Raw genomic sequence first — 17,233 nt, forward strand, 5'->3', positions numbered from 1 at the left:
TCTCCCAGTTGGGGAGAAAGTGGAGCGAACTTCTGCCTTCTCACCCCTTGCCCAAAAGACCCTCCTCGGGAAAATACCAGCCTGACCCTGGCCACAAAGCACCCATCCAAGTTCACTTGTCACTCAAGTGGTGAAAACTCCCCTGTAATGTGAAACTCAAAGTAAGGTAGAAACGTCTTTGGCAAATCTGCAAGAGAACCTGCTGGAGATGGATGTGATCCAGGCTTTTCCTGCAACAGGGCACCAATGTTTGCCACCTGTAGGGAATGTGCTGGGCCCCGAAGCCCCGAGAGAGTGAAAATGGACACCCCTGCCTCGGGATCTCAGTGTCTCAGCACAGCTCAGGCCGGTGCCCGGACAATTATCCTGGAGTTTGGCATATGCTGGGCCGGGGGACACCTGGGAGATGTGGGGTCAGTGAGGTGAGGCTGAGGGTGAGGAGGTGAGAGCCAGGCTGGGGGGCAAGAGGAACGGTGTTGCTGGCAGAGGGAACAGCAAGTGCAAAGGCCTCGGGCAAGAGATAAGCAGGAGTTTGGTGCTCTGAGTGGTGGGATGCAGCCAGGGTTCTTGGATACAAACCACAGAAGCTGACTCTGGTGCTGTAGGCAGAAAAGGAGCTTCCTGGAAAGTTACTGTGTGGTCTCAGAGAATCAAAGACACCCAGGCTGGGTGAAGTTCAGGGGCCTGGAGGCTCAGACCATGACCAAATCCTCACCGTAGGAACAGCCCGGGGAGGGAGGTGCTCTCATGGATAGACGATGCATGCTCCCGCAGGGAACACCATGCCTGGACCCTGGAGGCCACGCGCTGGACCGGACCCTAGCGCTGCTTCCTGGGGGAAGGCCACCCGCTCCACAGCTGAATTCTGTGCCTGCACTCCCTTGGCCGAGCCTGGCTCCCTGGCCTGGGTCCGCCTGTCTGGAGGAAGGGCACCTTTGCCAAGTTGCTTCCTGTGTGGAGGGAAGCCTGGGCTGGGATATGGAGTTGACCAAGCCCCCATCTCGTGCCCGAGCCCACCTACCAGGGAGGGCAGGGAGCAAGCATCCAGACTCGGGGGGTCCTGCAGTGAGAGGTGGGTACCAGCTCCTACCCAACCTCACGCTGTGGCATTTCCCAGACAAAGGGAAAGAGTTCAGCAGTGGGGAGACCAAACACTGACAAATGTCCCCTGCATGGAGAGGACAGAGGGCAGAGGGCGGGGCTGCGGCTGGAGAGGGGCCTGGATCACAAAGCAGATTGTCATCTCCGCTTCATGAGCTGAGCTGCCGGCGCTGGAATCACCCCAGGGGGCCGTGCTGTTCTGGATGCAGAGATCATCTCACCAGCCCTTCTTTCCCCTCCTCAAGTGGCGGGCGTGACAAATGGTCCCCGGGCATCGCCTCTGAACCGTTAGGGCCCCTTCCAGCAGACGCGTGGCAGTGCTTCCTCGGGGACTGTCTATTTGAGAGCTGACCCCGTGTGGCCTCTGCCCATCCTGGGAGGGAGCCCGGGACCAGAGCTGACAGCTACAGCGCCCGAGGGCTGTACGTCTGTAGATGGAGCGGGGTTTGTGGGGAAGTGCTGTCACTTCCATGACTCACAGCTCATTGAACTTGAATTTGTGAAATCTGTTCCTTTCCTGGGTTTCTACACAGAACACATAAAGGCATGTCTCAGAGATTAAGCCAAGCACAGCCAGGATGCAATTGTACAAGGGGCATCCCTGAAGGGCAGCTCCCCGGGGCCGACCTGGAGCCTTACACGCTGGCGCTGGCTGTGAGCAGGGACCACACGGGGATGCAGGCAGATAGCAGGGCCCCAGCCCCACCCCACGGGCACAGAGGGCCTCACCTTAGGTCTCCCTTCCTGCCAGAGGTCACATGCCCACCTGGCTGTGGAGGCCTGCAGAGCCAGAGAGAAGGGAGGACACTGTGCCCATGCAGTCACTTGGTCACACTGCCCATCGAGCTGTGTGTTTCAAATTTTAAAATAAATTCTGTATTTACTAGGTGAATAATTTAATTGTATTTTTGTGTTAAACTCATTCATTTGCTCAATGTAAACCTTAAAAATATAACACAAGTGTGGTAGCCCTCTTTAGCGTTTGTCATCATTCTTCAATATTCTTGGGGCTCACACCCTGCCCGTCTGGACTCTGGGGGGCCCTGGCCTGGGGGGGAGCCTTCCCCACAGCTGGCAGGTCACTGTGTCCCTGACACTCGGGGACACGGGCCTTCAGAGCTTCCCGGGAATTCTGGCATGAGGTTGGCGGGATTCAGGGGTCGGCTGCTACCCCAGGATGGAAACCCCTTTAGGCTTTGAATATACTTGAAGGGGTCCTTGAAGAGAGGTGAAAAGGGCATTTCATCAATTGACTGGAATTTTCCAGAATTCCTCCCCCAGGAATTTGATGACTGGGAGAGCTGGGAAGGGGGAAGGAAAGACATTTTGAAAACTGTAGCCTCGTTGGGAGTGGACCTGGTGTCCCCTCGCTTAGAATACAGGCCCCCCACCTCCCAGTGCACCCATTAGGCCCTTTCCCTGGGGCCTCCCGTGTTGTTCCAGAGGAGTGGGCTGGGCAGGACCCTTACCTCTCCCAGCTGGGCACCCGGCCAACAGGACACGTTTCCAGCCCCACTAGTCTTGCTTAGCATTTTTGTTCATTTGTTTGTTTGTTTGTTTGTTTGTTTGTTGGCTGTGCCTCGCAGCTTGTGGGATTTTAGTTCCCTGACCAGAGATTGAACCCTATCGGGGCCCTCGGCAGTGAAAGCACAGAGTCCTAACCACTGGACTGCCAGAGAATTCCCCTCCAGCCCCTCTAGTCTTGACTCAAGCTCCTAAGGCTGCAATGGGGGCCAACTTATTATTCTGGGTCTGAGACACACGGGGGTGAGGAATCTGATGAAAAGTAAAGAGCCCACGATTCACGTCCCACCACCAGCTCTAATTTGTTAGTGCCTGTGGTTTCAGCGCTATTAAAGAAAATAAAGACACCTGTGTTATCATGCAGACTGTAAATCTGAAGACATGGAGGTGAACGTTAAAACACTGGTGCTGTTGTCTTCTGGAGGCTGGGGGGATGGTGAGCCAGTCTTTTTCTGATGAAAGAAAGAAAGAAGAGAAAGAGACATACAGGAGAGAGACAGAGAGAGACACACAGAGACAGAGAGAGAGAGAAAAGGAGGGAGGCAGGGAGGGAGGGAGGAAGGAAGGAAGGGAGGAAAAAAGAAGAAAACGGCTAAAGCAGAAGACAAAGGCAGGTGCAAAATCAATCCACAGCAGCAGAAACACATCGATAAAGCAGTAAAGCACAACCTACCAGATTTGGATCCACCCCCGGGGACCATATGTGTCTGGGCTTTTAAGAAAGGAGGTGTGAGCATCTCCATGGCCGTCTACCTAACCTCCGGGCTGTTTTCATGGAGACCACTCACCCTGATTCCCAGCCTGGGCGTTGCCATGGCAACCAAGCCGGCACTTTGGAGGGTGAGGAAGATGGCCACTGATTCCACGGATGCTTCAGTGAGATTTACAGCAGGGCCAGGAACCAGCTTGCGGGGGCAGGAGGGAGGGGGCTGAGCATGTTAGCGGCACGGGCCACTTCCCTGAGCGGAGCAAGGCTAGCAGACAGCATCCCTGTGAGTGAGTGCTCTCAGGGTGGTTTTTCAAAGGAACTTTCCAGAAGGGAAAAATTCTCACTGAACCCGTCGTCTAAGGAGACCTATCTCCTGTGTATCTGCTTTCTCGGTATGTCAGGATGTCATGTTTTTCTTTCATATGCAGCGAGGTAAGAAAGGTTTTTGAAAGGAAGTTTTTGTAAATACAAAGTGATGTCCTAATGTATGCTAGTTGTGGAAGAGAATTAAAAGATGATAAATTCACGGAGTATAAACATAAAGCTTCCTTTGCTGCCTTGTGCACCCGAGCCGACAGCTCTCTAGTTCCCGTCCGGTGCTCCCGCGGGACTACAAATTGCAGGTGGGCTGGGGGTGGAGCGATTGTCTTTCCTCTCCACATCCCTTCTGTACCCTGCTCTGAGGTTGGAGCTCTGCAAACCCCGTTTCTCCTTTGCCAGCTGCTCCCTGGGAGACTCTGTCCGTGGCGTGCTAGAGGGAGACTGGAAAACAGGCAGAGGGAAGAGAGCTCGCATCACCCTACCCACCTTCTGTGGCCGACAGCCTCGCCTCCACCTGAGACCACCCCTCTACCTGGCAGCAGCTGTTGGTTTCAGCTTTTGGCCTCCTCTGGCACAACCAGATCCCGAGATGTCAGCACCAGCCAGGCAGAGCTCCTCCGCCCCCCCAGCGAACTGTGTCCCAGTCCAGGATGCCCCCCTTGAGCACCTGAGGTGTAACTGCAGCCTGCAGAGACCCAGGTCCCAGTGCCCAGTGGGGGCTGTTCCTCCCAAAGCTTCTGGAATCTGATCACCCCACTTTCTTCCCTTTGCTTCTCCAGCCTGAGGGATGGTGGCTGCCTTCTTCATGAAGGGGAGGAAGGAAAGAATTAAATTGACATGAGACAGATTAACAAGAGAAAATCTAATTAATTTCGTACATGCAGAAATCCCACATATGTGAGAGGGCCAGAGATCCCACATACATGAGAGGTTGAGACAGAAAGGCGAAGTGAGGGCTGCATGCTCTCTTGAGCTAAGGAATGGGATGAGCAATTGGATGTTTGTCCTGCTGTAAAGATGGAGCCACTTAGATAAAATTTATCTCTGGTAATAGCTCTTTTTCTGGGAAAAAAATCCCCAATTTAAATTCTTCTAGGTAGTTAAGGGATGGACAGTAGTTTCTCTTGAACCCACAGGGTCTCACTTGCCTTTAGCTCAAAATAATCCTCATGCAAAAGTGGTATATTTGGGGGAAGTTCATTTTGAACCCCTACATCTGTTACCTCAGTTTCCCCTTTTGCCTTCTTAGTCTTCCAATACCTTGTTTGTTAATTCCCTATATTCAATTCTCTCTGTTCAATGATTAATGTAGCTCCTATTTTCCTAATGATATTCTAGCTCCCTGATCATAAAAAGGACAGTGCTCTATATTAATACTCTTCATTATTCATTTTCCTATGATAAGGAAGTATAACCCTCCTCCATTGATGGACATTTGGGATGCCTTGGTTTTTTACCGCTACAAACAATATTGCTATAAGTAGCCTTGAACAAGATCATTATTTCTATGTACAAGAATTTCTGCAGGAGGGATTTCTAGAAATTCCTTCTCTTTTCTTTTTATTTTTTTAAACATTTTTTTTAAACTTATTATTTATTTATTTATTTATTTTTGGCTGCATTGGGTCTTCATTGCTATGCACGGGCTTTCTCTAGTTGCGGCGAGCGGGGGCTACTACTCTTTGTTGCGGTGGGCAGGCTTCTCATTGTGGTGGCTTCTCTTGTTGCGGAGCACGGGCTCTAGGTGCACGGACTTCAGTAGTTGTGGCACATGGGCTCAGTAGTTGTGGCTCGCGGGCTCTAGAGCGCAGGCTCAGTAGTTGTGGTACGCGAGCTCTACAGCGCAGGCTCAGTAGTTGTGGTGCACGGGCTTAGTTGCTCCGCGGGATGTGGGATCTTCCTGGGCCAGGGCTCGAACCCATGTCCCCCGCATTGGCAGGCAGATTCTTAACCACTGCGCCACCAAGGAAGCCTCCTTCTCTTTTCTGATTCTCTTCCCATGACTCAGGATAGTCCATCACCCACCTGCTTTATCAGCATATAATCTCAGAATCACTCGTCATTTTTTACTTTCTTCATCTTCTAGTTGCTTTGAATGCTCTATAACCTATTCGTGTTTAAAAATATTGTCCTGTATACAAAATCTTTACTATCAACAAGGGATAATAAACTTGATGCCCTACAACCTTTTGCTATGTTAACACGTTCTTGTCTCTATTTACTCTTACGTAATATGAAAGTTAAAAATTTTATCAAACCCAAGCAAATTCATGATATTAAGTATGAATGGCACACCAGACGGAAATTATTAAATATTCGGGTAGTTTTCTGTTTTCTGCTTAAGAATAAACTCACATTTTAAATTCCTTAGTCAATGTAGTTGAAATATACCTCAGGGAAAGAAGTGCTGTGACATTTTTCTTAACCCAAGGAAAAAATTCTGTTGAACTTCTATTGTTTCTATAAATTAAATATACACAAGCAAATCTTTTATTATCTTTCCCTAGGGATTTTAAACACAGAAACAAAAGACCATTCTCAATCTCTCTAAATATTTCTGTAATCGGTCCATTTGTGTCTATTTCCATTGCCACCCTCTGGTTCATGTCACCATTGCTTCTTCCTGGGACGGCTGCAACGATGCCCTGACTGGTCTCCCTGTCCCTGTCTTGCCCCTCGAGGACCCTTGACACAGTTCTCGTGCTGCCCAAGATTTCCGCCTAGATGTGAGTCTGGCTCTAACACAGGCTGTGCCAGCCCTTCACGGATGGACTGAGCTGGTTTCTTAGTGCGAGCTGGGCAAATCCTATCAATCTTCTCTGCCCCAGGGCATGGCCCCTGGTGTTCAGGGCACAGTCCCCACCTGGACCTTGCCTACCCAGCATTTACCAGCAGCCCCTGCCTGCTTCCCTCTGGCAGGGACTCATCACCAGAGTGGAGCGGGACCCAGACTCCTGTTGTCACTTTCTGGGCCAGTCAGGAGCAGACTGACTTTGGTTGGCTGGCGAGGTCCCCTCTGAGGCCATCATGTGTCTTCTTTCCACTGTGGTCACGGAAGCGACCAGCAGCAAGGTTGGCTCAGAGGGGCTACCACGGCTGCATACTGCAGGTGTTTCCCTCGGAACCCCCCGGACCCTCTCCCCATAGGTGAGTCTCATGCTCACACCTGTATCACCTTTTGGCTGCACTCTCCAAAGCCTTCAAAATTTCCCTTACTTACATGAACCAGAAAACCCAGGGTTTGGGGTGTCACTGGGGCGGCTGAATGTCATCAATCAGTTTTATGTAAAGATTATCATTAATAAATTTACCTAAATTTATATCATGCCTTATACTTTATAATTCAGGTATAGAATTTAATTTTACCCCCATAACAACCCTGTGAAGTGTGCAAACAGGGCTTTTTTTTTTTTTTTTAAGTTTTGTAGAAGAGTGAATAGAGATTCAAAGCAGGTAAAAATAACTTGCTTGATGCCCTACTGCCAGGGAGAAGGAGAACCAGGTATCGGATCCGGTTCACTCAACTTCATGTGCCACAGCGCTGCAGCCACGTGGAGTTGCATTGTCACAGAGCAGCGACGGGTGAGTAGGAAACCACAGTTAGAATCTCATCTCTATGGAACTTGCCTTCTGGCAACCTCACCTTTCCGGAATGTGGCTAAAACCAGGAAGCAGAAGACTGTCATCAAAGGAGCAGCCTATGGATGTCTGCATGCCCTTCTGGGGTCACCGGAGATCAACCTAGTTTGGCTTCACTGTTGGCCAAGGGGTTGGGGTTGACCTTCAGTTCTGGGAGGAGAACGAAGATGGAAGTTCAATGCGAGACCAGCTGGAGGCAGAGGCCAAGAGGCAAAGCAAGGCCTGAAGCTCAACAGAACCAAAGGACTCATCTGAGGACCAAGGGCAGGAAGGGAGTTAGGGGGCTTGTTGCAGGTTGGAGCTGGGTGGACACGGCCAGAAGGGTGCCCTGATGGGCTATAGAGATGGCCGTGTGTGCCCAAGGGGTCTCTGGTTTTTATGGGCCCAGAGTGCATGGCATGTGGTGGGTTAGGCTGCCAGGGCCCAAAAAGCATGAGCAGAAAGACAGAAGGGCTAGTGAGGGGGCAGGGGCCTCAGGGTGGGAACTGGGAAGCAGAGAACTGGTTTAAAATAGGGGTAGAAACTCAGTTCAGGAATTGGAAGAGCATAGTGGGGTTTCAGGGAAACCCTCCTGTGTCCAGGGGCCTCTCAGCTTCTGGATCCAACCAGAGACTCTACCGCGAAGACCAGTTAGTCTCGGGGCCCTGAGCTTGCTGACCGGCAGCCTGCTCTGGAGAGGCCTGCACACGGGCCGGGGAGCTGAGCGTGCAGCTTGTACGCAGCAGCGCACACGGCAGAGAAAGGGTCTGCAAAGCTCCGTCTGCCCTCCGCCATCCCCTCCTCCCTCTCCACCAGCCTCTCAGGGCTTCTCTCCCTGCATCCCTCTTCCTCTATTTGAGCAATTCTTAAAGACCCACGTTCCTAACTTTTGCTTCTCAATCATAAACACCTTCATTCAAGAACAAGCCCCTCCATGTTTCCCCTTGGCTCTGCAAATATGTACAGATAAATGGTGGATAATAAAATAAAGGTATGGCCCCTGGTGGGCCTGGAATAACTCAACAGAGGGAGATTCCATGATGGCCTACAGGATGGGCAGCAGGGGTGAAGATGCCTGGGACCTTGCTGTAAAGGTGGGCATTCTGAGGATGGCTGTGGAAGGTCCTCCCCCCTTGGGAATATCCACAACACTCCTCTGTTTCAGCTGCCTCCCCTCACGTACCTGAGGCGCCCTCAGAATGGAGTCAGTCTGGGCCTTGACCTCCATCTATGGTCAGAGAGCATGGGCCTCCCACACCTGCAGCATTTTGAGCCCCTGTTTTACCAGATGTCTTGGCACTGGTGGTATCACTGGGGCCCTCCTGCATCCAAAATCAGTAGAAGAAATAAATAGTCAAATTACATGGGTTCTACCAGGAATGGATAAAGAAGATGTGGTACATATATATAATGAAATATTACTCAGCCATAAAAAGGAACAAAACTGGGTCATTTGTAGAGACATGGATGGACCTAGAGACTGTCATACAGAGTGAAGTAAGTCAGAAAGAGAAAAACAAATGTTGTATACTAATGCATGTATGTGGAATCCGGAAAAATTGGTATAGACAATCTTATTTACAAAGCAGAAATTAGAGACACAGACCTAGAGAATAAACGTATGGATACCAAGGGAGAAAAGGGGGTGTGGGATGAACTGGGAGATTGGGATTGAATATATATACTATTGATACCACATATAAAATAGATAACTAATGAGAACCTACTGTATAGCACAGGGGACTCTACTCAATGTTCAATGTTTTCCTTCCTAAGTGGGAAGGAAATCCAAAAAAGAGGGGATATAGGTATAGGTGTGGCTGATTCACTTTGCTGTACAGTAGAAACTAACACAACATTGTAAAGCAACTATACTCCAATAAAAATTAAAACAAATAAACAAATTACATGGGTTCTACCTTATTGCTGGGGTAATGTAAAGGCTCAACATTCTAAGCCAGGGAGGATTTCAGACTAGCCCTGAGTGGTTCTCAGGAACAGATAAGAAAATAGAAGGTGACAGAGCCTGAAACTCCGGTAATGTGGTATGGCAGTCGACTGGGACATGGCTTAATCCAGAAAGAGCTTTGATTTGAGACTGCTGCGCAGAAAGGCTCTCTCGAGTTGGATGGAAGGAAGCCAACTGCAACAAAATGTCCTATCAATTTTGTTTTACACCCAAGAAGCCTATATGACCTTCTGATGAGAGTAACTGAAATGTCCATTGACCACATATATCCCCCAAAGAGTGTCAGGCCTCCTAGCACGTGACCACAGCTGGAATATTTCCAGGGCCATGAGTTAGGTCCACAGATAATTGACAAGAAATGCAAATTAGGTGTCAATTCATAGTGGTTAGAAAATTTCCATTTAAATTGCTAATCAAGCTGAATCCACTTGCAAATGTAGAAATCAACATGTACATAAAGTATTTGGAAAACTGCAGAGCTCTGTAGAAGACATGGCAACTACTAGTCTGTGTAAATGGAATGGAGAAGCAGCAATGTCTTAATACAGACACTCCCCCTTCGCCACAACCCCCCCAAAATCATCCAGTTATGTTACTGTTGAGCTTTTTAGAAAGCCTCTGGGCCGGCTTTTTTGTTGTTGTTCAGTAAATTTATTTATTTAATTTATTTATTTTTGGCTGCGTTGGGTCTTCGTTGCTGCGCACGGGCTTTCTGTAGTTGCGGCGAGTGGGGGCTACTCTTCGTTGTGGTGCGCGGGCTTCTCATTGCAGTGGCTTCTTTTGTTGCGGAGCACGGGCTCTAGGCGCGCGGGCTTTAGTAGTTGTGGCTCGCGGGCTCAGTAGTTGTGGCTTGCAGGCTCTAGAGTGCAGGCTCAGTAGTTGTGGCACACGGGCTTAGCTGCTCCGTGGCATGTGGGCTCTTCCCGGACCAGGGCTCGAACCCGTGTCCCCTGCATTGGCAGGCAGATTCTTAATCACTGCGCCACCTGGGCCAGCTTTTCTAAAAAGCCTTTCTCGGAACAAAAATCTCCCATAAGATGGTTATTAATGTGTACTTTACACTCATACACATACACACAGAGTGAAAGAAATGGAAGAAACAGCATCCTGTATGCCTTCGAGGAAAATCAAAACACATCATGGTACATTCCAAATTCTGAGAGTTCTGGGAACAGAAACCTGCTTACCTTGGTTGATTTAATGCACCATTTCCAAGAGGCAAGATCAGAGAAGGCTCACTTTTGGTGGAGCACCTATTCACCCCTTGGGTGTGCACGTTCGGCAGTGCCGCCAGCTGTGAGTTCGGCCACCAGCCATATAACTGCTCACACTTTCACAGGGAGACAACGCCCACACCAGTAAGGAGGGAAACAAATCACAGCTGCTCCTCTTTAAGCCCACACCCGTTCCAAATAAGCAACTGCTTTGCAAGCTTCCCATCTGTTCTGTTTATGTCTAAATGAACCCCCCTCCCCCATCAAACTGAGAAACGGATGATCTGTGTTAAACGCCTTTAATCATTGCGCTGAATTGACAAGAAACATCGTCGTTCTCTCTCCTCTGCTCCACAACCCACAATGGCTCCCCATTGCCCCACAGGTGACCTCATCATTCTGGATCTCAAAGCCTCCTGTACCCTGAGCCCACTGTGCCTGTCCTGCCTCTTCTCCCGGACCACTGTCCTTGCTTCATGCAGTCTGATTGCCCTTCTCATCACCCCCCTCAGCACCATGTCTTCCTTCTCCACTTATCTAGAGCAGGAATCAGCAGACCCTCTCTCCAAAAGCCAGGCAGGAAATATTTTAGGTTGTGTAGGTCATATGGTCTTTGAGGCAACTACTCAGCTCTGCCATTGTAGCATGAACGCTGCAGTGACAATAGGTAAACCGATGAGTGTGGCTGAGTTCCAATAAAACTTTATTTATAAAAACAGGCAGTGGGCTGGATTTAGTCCACGGGTTGTAGTGTGCCAACCCTGACCTATATGATTTCCCATTTTTAAAGGGAGATTTCTGGTCCTATTCTGTGACTCTTTCATCCATCACTTCAGCAGACATCCTTCATTTTACTTCCTCACTGGTCGTAAGGAAAAGTCAGAGATTTAACATGAAGTACCAACTTGTGTCCTGGGTTTTACTTACAATATTTCATCGAATTCAACAATTCAATGATTATTATTCCTCCTCTGCAGATGAGCAGTCCAGGCGCAGAGCATCACACCTATGGTCAAACGGCTAGTGGGAAATACACTCAGGTTTAATCCAGTTCTGCGTGATTCTACCTCGTTCATCTTCAGTGCCCTACACTGAGCTGGGCCGCCCTCAAGTGCATCCACAAACACCATCTTGTCTGAAAGCTGCAACACCACAGGGATGTGGAGACTGCAATTATCCCTGTTTGTAGAAGTGTAAACTGAGGCTGAGTTATCAGGGATGCACTTATGTCACACAGCTGGTTGCTGACAAGGTCAATACCCACACACACATATTTAGTCTCCAAAGTCTATTTCACTGGGTCGCGCTGATTTTGGTCAGCAAATGAGGTCCCTCCTTGTGCACCTCACAGGCCAGTGAAGCTTAGTGAAGCTAGTCAAGATGTTCTGAGCATGTCAATTTGCAGCCTAACTCTGAATATAAGGGGAGGTTAGGACCACTCAGAAGAGGTTCATTCACTCTTGACCCCTAACTTAGGAAGATCACAGAGAGAATTTTTGAAAAAATTCAATCTGGGCTTTTGTTCTCTAGAAAACTGTTGGAAGATGCTAATTAATTAACAAACATCCTTCTCTCCCATTTCTGAATTGATTGAGGACAGAATATTGTGTGGATGTTACTGGTAAAGCTACAGCAGAGAACTCTAACACCACTTTAATCTAGAACTTGAGAACTCGTTACCCAAACCAGTTCCCCAAGCACAGGCATAAAAGCTGAAATCAGGAGAGCAGAGATCTGATTGAGCCTGACAGAAGCAGGCCCTGTTTATCTGTTTACTGCACAGAAACTAAAGCCCATGATGCCCTTGGTTGCATGGAATGGCTCTGTCCCACAGCTAACATTCCCAAGAGATGTCCAGTTGCCCAAGGCTCATCATTCAGACTAGGCATTGAGCCTTCCTTGGGGAAGATATAAAGTGTGTGTGTGTGTGTGTGTGTGTGAGAGAGAGAGAGAGAGAGAGAGAGAGAAAACACAGAGAGAGAGATTGTTTGCATGCTCCCTCTGAACTAGTAGAGGGAGTTCCCTCATAGAAATAGAAAGCTAGAGGAATAAGTTTTTCCTTGCATTGACTAGCTCTCACGAGGTTGTGCCGTGTAGCAAACAATCCCTCACGCTGTAGGACTTATAGCTACAAAGATTGATTTCTCATTTAGTTACATGTTAATTGGCTACAGTGCTATGGCTCCATTCCATATGTCTTCCTTATCCTGAGATGCCTCAGGAAGCAGCCCCATGTTAATTTCTTGGCAGAAGGAAAAACACAAGAGATCTGGCAAGGAGCATGTATATGTCATGTTTCATATGTCATTGATCAAATCAGGTCACATGGCCAAGTCCAACATCATTGGGGCAGGGATGTATAGTCTTATCACAGGAAGGTAGATCCCTGGGAACAAAAGCACAGTCTACCTCACACCCTCATAGCAACAAATCTGCATCAGAGTAGACTAGGAGAATGGTAAAGAATTCCCTAAAGAATGGTAAGTGGTGTTTTCCAACTTCACTTTCCCAAGTCAGTGGCTCAGTGACCAATTCCAGACATGTTGAGAACAAATGAAATGTGGTATGTATGACAAATTTAAGATGACTTCTAAAATGCTCTTAAGTCTGTCTACTTCCATTGATTTTAATGTTCCCATCTTGGTCCATGTCACAGAACCTTTCCCTGGTCTCCTTCCTTTAAGTTGGCCCCTCCAATTCATTCTCAATACTGCAGTCAGGAGTGAGCTTTCTAGAGCACAATCCAGTCCTGTCATTCTCTGTGTAAAACACTTTTGTACCTGCAACTTGGACTAAAAAATATAGCTAATATTTTTTGCTCACTATGTTCCAGACATGTTTCTGAAATAATATATGTATTATTTTATTTAATCCTCATGGAAACACCACTAAATACTGCCTTTTACTAGTACTTAATAGACGAGGGCCAGAGACCCAGAAAGATTAAGTAACTTTCCCCTGTTGAGGCAGGGTTTCGAATCCAAGAAGAGTGAGTCTGTGGTAGCCAACCTCCAAGATGGCCCCCAACCATCCCATCGTGTACTCCCTTCCCACACCCTGTCAGGGTTGGCTGTGTGACCAAAAGAAAATGACAGAAGTGATAGTATGTGACTTCCAAGGCTAGGTCATAAAAGATATTGCAGCTTCTGCCTTGGTGTGTTTCTGAGATCACTCTCTGGAGATGGGCAGCTGCTGTGTTATGAGGAAACTCAGGCAGCTCTATGAAGAGGCCCACGTGATGAGGAACTTATGTCTCCTGCCAACAGCCAACAAGGAACTGAGGCCTGATGAGTGGTGCGAGTGAACCACCTTGGAATCAGGTCCTCAAGACTTGAGATGACCACAGCCCTGGCCAACCCCTGACTACTGCCTCAGGAGAGACTCCAGGCCCAGAAGCATCTAGCTAAGCTGCCCCCAAAATCTTGAGCATGGGAACTACAAGGTGATAAATGTATATTGCTTTAAGCTACAAAGTTTGGGGGTATTTTGTTACACAGCAGTAGGTAACTAATACAGTACAACCCTCACACTCAACCCAGCTCTTAAGACCACTGGGCAGAATGCAATGGTATCCCACTACTATGGAGTATGGCAGAGAGTGGAACTTCCTATGGACAAAATTCAAGCCAGGAGCAGAAGATAAGATGGTAAGATGTTACAGTCCAAACTAGGATAGTCAAGGAAATAACCACAGAGAAGGCAACACTTGATGAGAGACCTGGAGGTGGTGATGCAGTCAGCCCCCTGGTTATGTGGGGAAGAGCCTTCCAGGAAGGGAACAGCAAGTGCAAAGGCCCTGAGGTGAGCGTGCCTGTCATGTTCAAGGACACTGAGGAGGGTCACGTGGCCGGAAGGAATGAGTGCAGGGGTGTGAAGTAGGATAAAAGATCCGAGAAGGACCAGATCAAGCAGTGGCCTCAAGTGTGATGTTCAGGACCTTGGCTTTCAGGTTGAGTGAGATGGAAAGCCATTGGAGGGCTTTGATGAGAGGAGCGATTCCATTCAACTCATCTTTACTGCCTTCCTGCATTCCTAACAATAATTGTTGAACAGAATGAAGCAATTGTAGCTAATACTAGTTAGCTGATGGCCATGTGCCAGGCATTAGATAACACACTCTACCTGAATTAAAGGTGTTCACAGGACATCTCTGGACATCCCCATTCTACAGGTGGGGAAACTGAGTCTTGGGGAGCTAGAGTGGCCCTTGTGTGGTCATACAGCCTATGAGCACTGGAGCTCAGTCTGAGCCCAGGCCGTCTGGACTTCCTGATGAAGGAGTTATTGTTAATATGAATCAAAGTCAAACGTGAGGCTGATGATCAACAAAGCTCTTCTTCTAATAATACTTAGTCCCGCGAGACCACCTCCTACCGTGAGTTCCTTGCCCGGCCCCGCCGTTGATTCTTTGTGCATCATCCCCAGGCCTCTCATGGTCCAAGAGAGACAGCACCGCCTGTGGCCCAGATGGACTGGAGTTTAACACCTGCTTCTACAGTCTCTCAAGGCCAATAGTGAAGCTTCTATGACCTCAATTTCCGTGACAGTCAGGATTGCTGTATGAATCATGTAGCACAGGATAAACACTAAATTAATACCAATAGCTATGATTTTCTTTTCATCGTTATTTGGGGGGAAATCTAAAATCTGTACCTACACATACTGCCTTTTAGATGATGTATTACAGTATTCCATACGGTGAAGTATATTTCTACAGGGTCTGAGTAAAAGGAACCAGATTTTGGTTTTTGTCCTAATAACCTCTCATTGTTGGTTTCATCCCAATGACGTGACTGTTCTAAACAATGGCAAACATCAATGCAGCTCTTTATGAAGACAGATTCTTTCTGTCAAAAGCCATTAGCATTTAATATACTCACTCCTCAGTGGCCAGAGAGAGATGTGATAATGGAGATTTAAAAAATGAGTTTGTCACAAAGCAGACCAGTGACATTTATCTTGCTATAGAATCTCACCGTCTAATGGGGTTCTCCCTGGTTCTGCTGACGAGGCTCCTTTTTTAAATGGACTTCCTTAGTCACACATGAGCGTCATTGACTAACACAATCTATCAGGGCCTGATCTTGCTTCTTATTAATACCCCCATGTGGGTGCTGGGGTCCACCAGGCATCTGCACCATTATTTTCAAATCAATCAGTGGTTTCCCAGATCATCATATGGAGCTTTCAAGTGATGATATTCGTGCATCAAAGACATCTCACTTGAAACATTCAAGGATTCCCAGCCACGAAACACATGACTGCAGAAAACAGTTGCCAGGGACTATTTAAGGACTCGTCATATCATAATGTTTTGTGGCTTTTTTCTCAGAAAGAATGAAAGATATCTCTTTGGTGTCTCCTAGTGGAGAAAAATTTCTCAGAGAAGCCTAACTCAAGTAGAGCCTTGGAAGGTCAACCTTTTAAAAGAAAATAAGAATGCTTGGGTCCTCATGACACAGACGTGTAGCATCTCAGCTCCCATCCCCCCATAGCTCTGTCAGGGCGCGTAAAGTAGATCCAGCTGGACAGGCGGATGCTCCCCAGTCAAGGCGTTTCTAGTCTCCTTGACCTTGTGCACTTTTCGTGGTGGCCTGGGAGGCGATGCTACGGACACAATGTCTAACAGAGAAGAACAATGATAAACAAAGGAGGTTCAGCTCCAAAACTGAGGATGGAAGTTCCAGGGTAGTCAGAGCAGAAACATGCATGTTGGGACCATGCATCCTCTGAAAAGACAAGTAAAGGAGAAAAGAGTAGATGGGCGAGATAAACAAGATGCCAACAAGGTCAGGTGACAGGGCTTGAAAAGTAGGGCAGACAGACTAGAACCCACGCCCTGTGCGAGGAGGATGCTACTGGGTGGGCGGCCTGGAGCTCTGGATAGAGGGGCCCTTTAAATGCCCCTCACAGATCCAGCGCTGCTCCGGGTCTCCGCGCCGCCTTGACCTCCCTCCACCTGTTCCCAGTGGGCCATCCTCACCACACCTTTGCACTTTCTAGGCTGTTCCATTCCTTTTTGCCTTGACTTATTCAACCATCTTCAGGCACATACAGGTATTTATTGAGCACTGACCATGTGCCACTGCGTGTTCTAGATGTTGGTGATCCATGGGTGAGGGACAGCACGAGTGGAGTTTCACTCCTGCGAGGGTGACATCAAAAACAAGGAGCCCCACAGGTAATTATACCCTTGCCCCTGCATTAAGTGCTAACAACGTGATGACCAGAGAAGAGCCAGGAACACGGATTTGCCCAGAGTGGACGAGGCGGGTCCCAGCAGAGAGGCCAGCTCCCAGAAGGCAGCGGATCAGAGGGTGGCCTGAAAGGCGTGTGGGGAGGGGGAGGGCGACACAGGGTGGGGCTGTCTGGGGGAGGGTCTGGTGCGCCAGGAGGAGGAGTGTGGAACTTGTGTGGAAGGTAAGGGAAATCCCTTTCCTCTGCCTGTTGATCCTCCCCTTCCTGGAAGGCGCTAACCCACTTTCCTGACTCGCTTGGGGTACATCCTAGCAGGTGGGCTCCCGGGGCAGAGGATGACGCCCTATCATTGCCATGGGCACAGGGTCTCACACGTGGCGATGGGTCGAACTCACACGTTTGTGGAATGAGTGACGGAGTAAACAAAAGATGAATGGATGGAAGAATGACAATATTACACCCCTGACTATGGGAAAGAATCTTGGTCACTGGATATGGCTTTTTGGTCTGAAATGCTGCATTGGTACCCAAAATGATTTTTAAAAACCTCCCTATTCCACAAGGATTCCTTACATGGGA

Source organism: Eubalaena glacialis, chromosome 1 (assembly GCF_028564815.1).
Source record: "Eubalaena glacialis isolate mEubGla1 chromosome 1, mEubGla1.1.hap2.+ XY, whole genome shotgun sequence".
NCBI lineage: Eukaryota > Metazoa > Chordata > Mammalia > Artiodactyla > Balaenidae > Eubalaena > Eubalaena glacialis.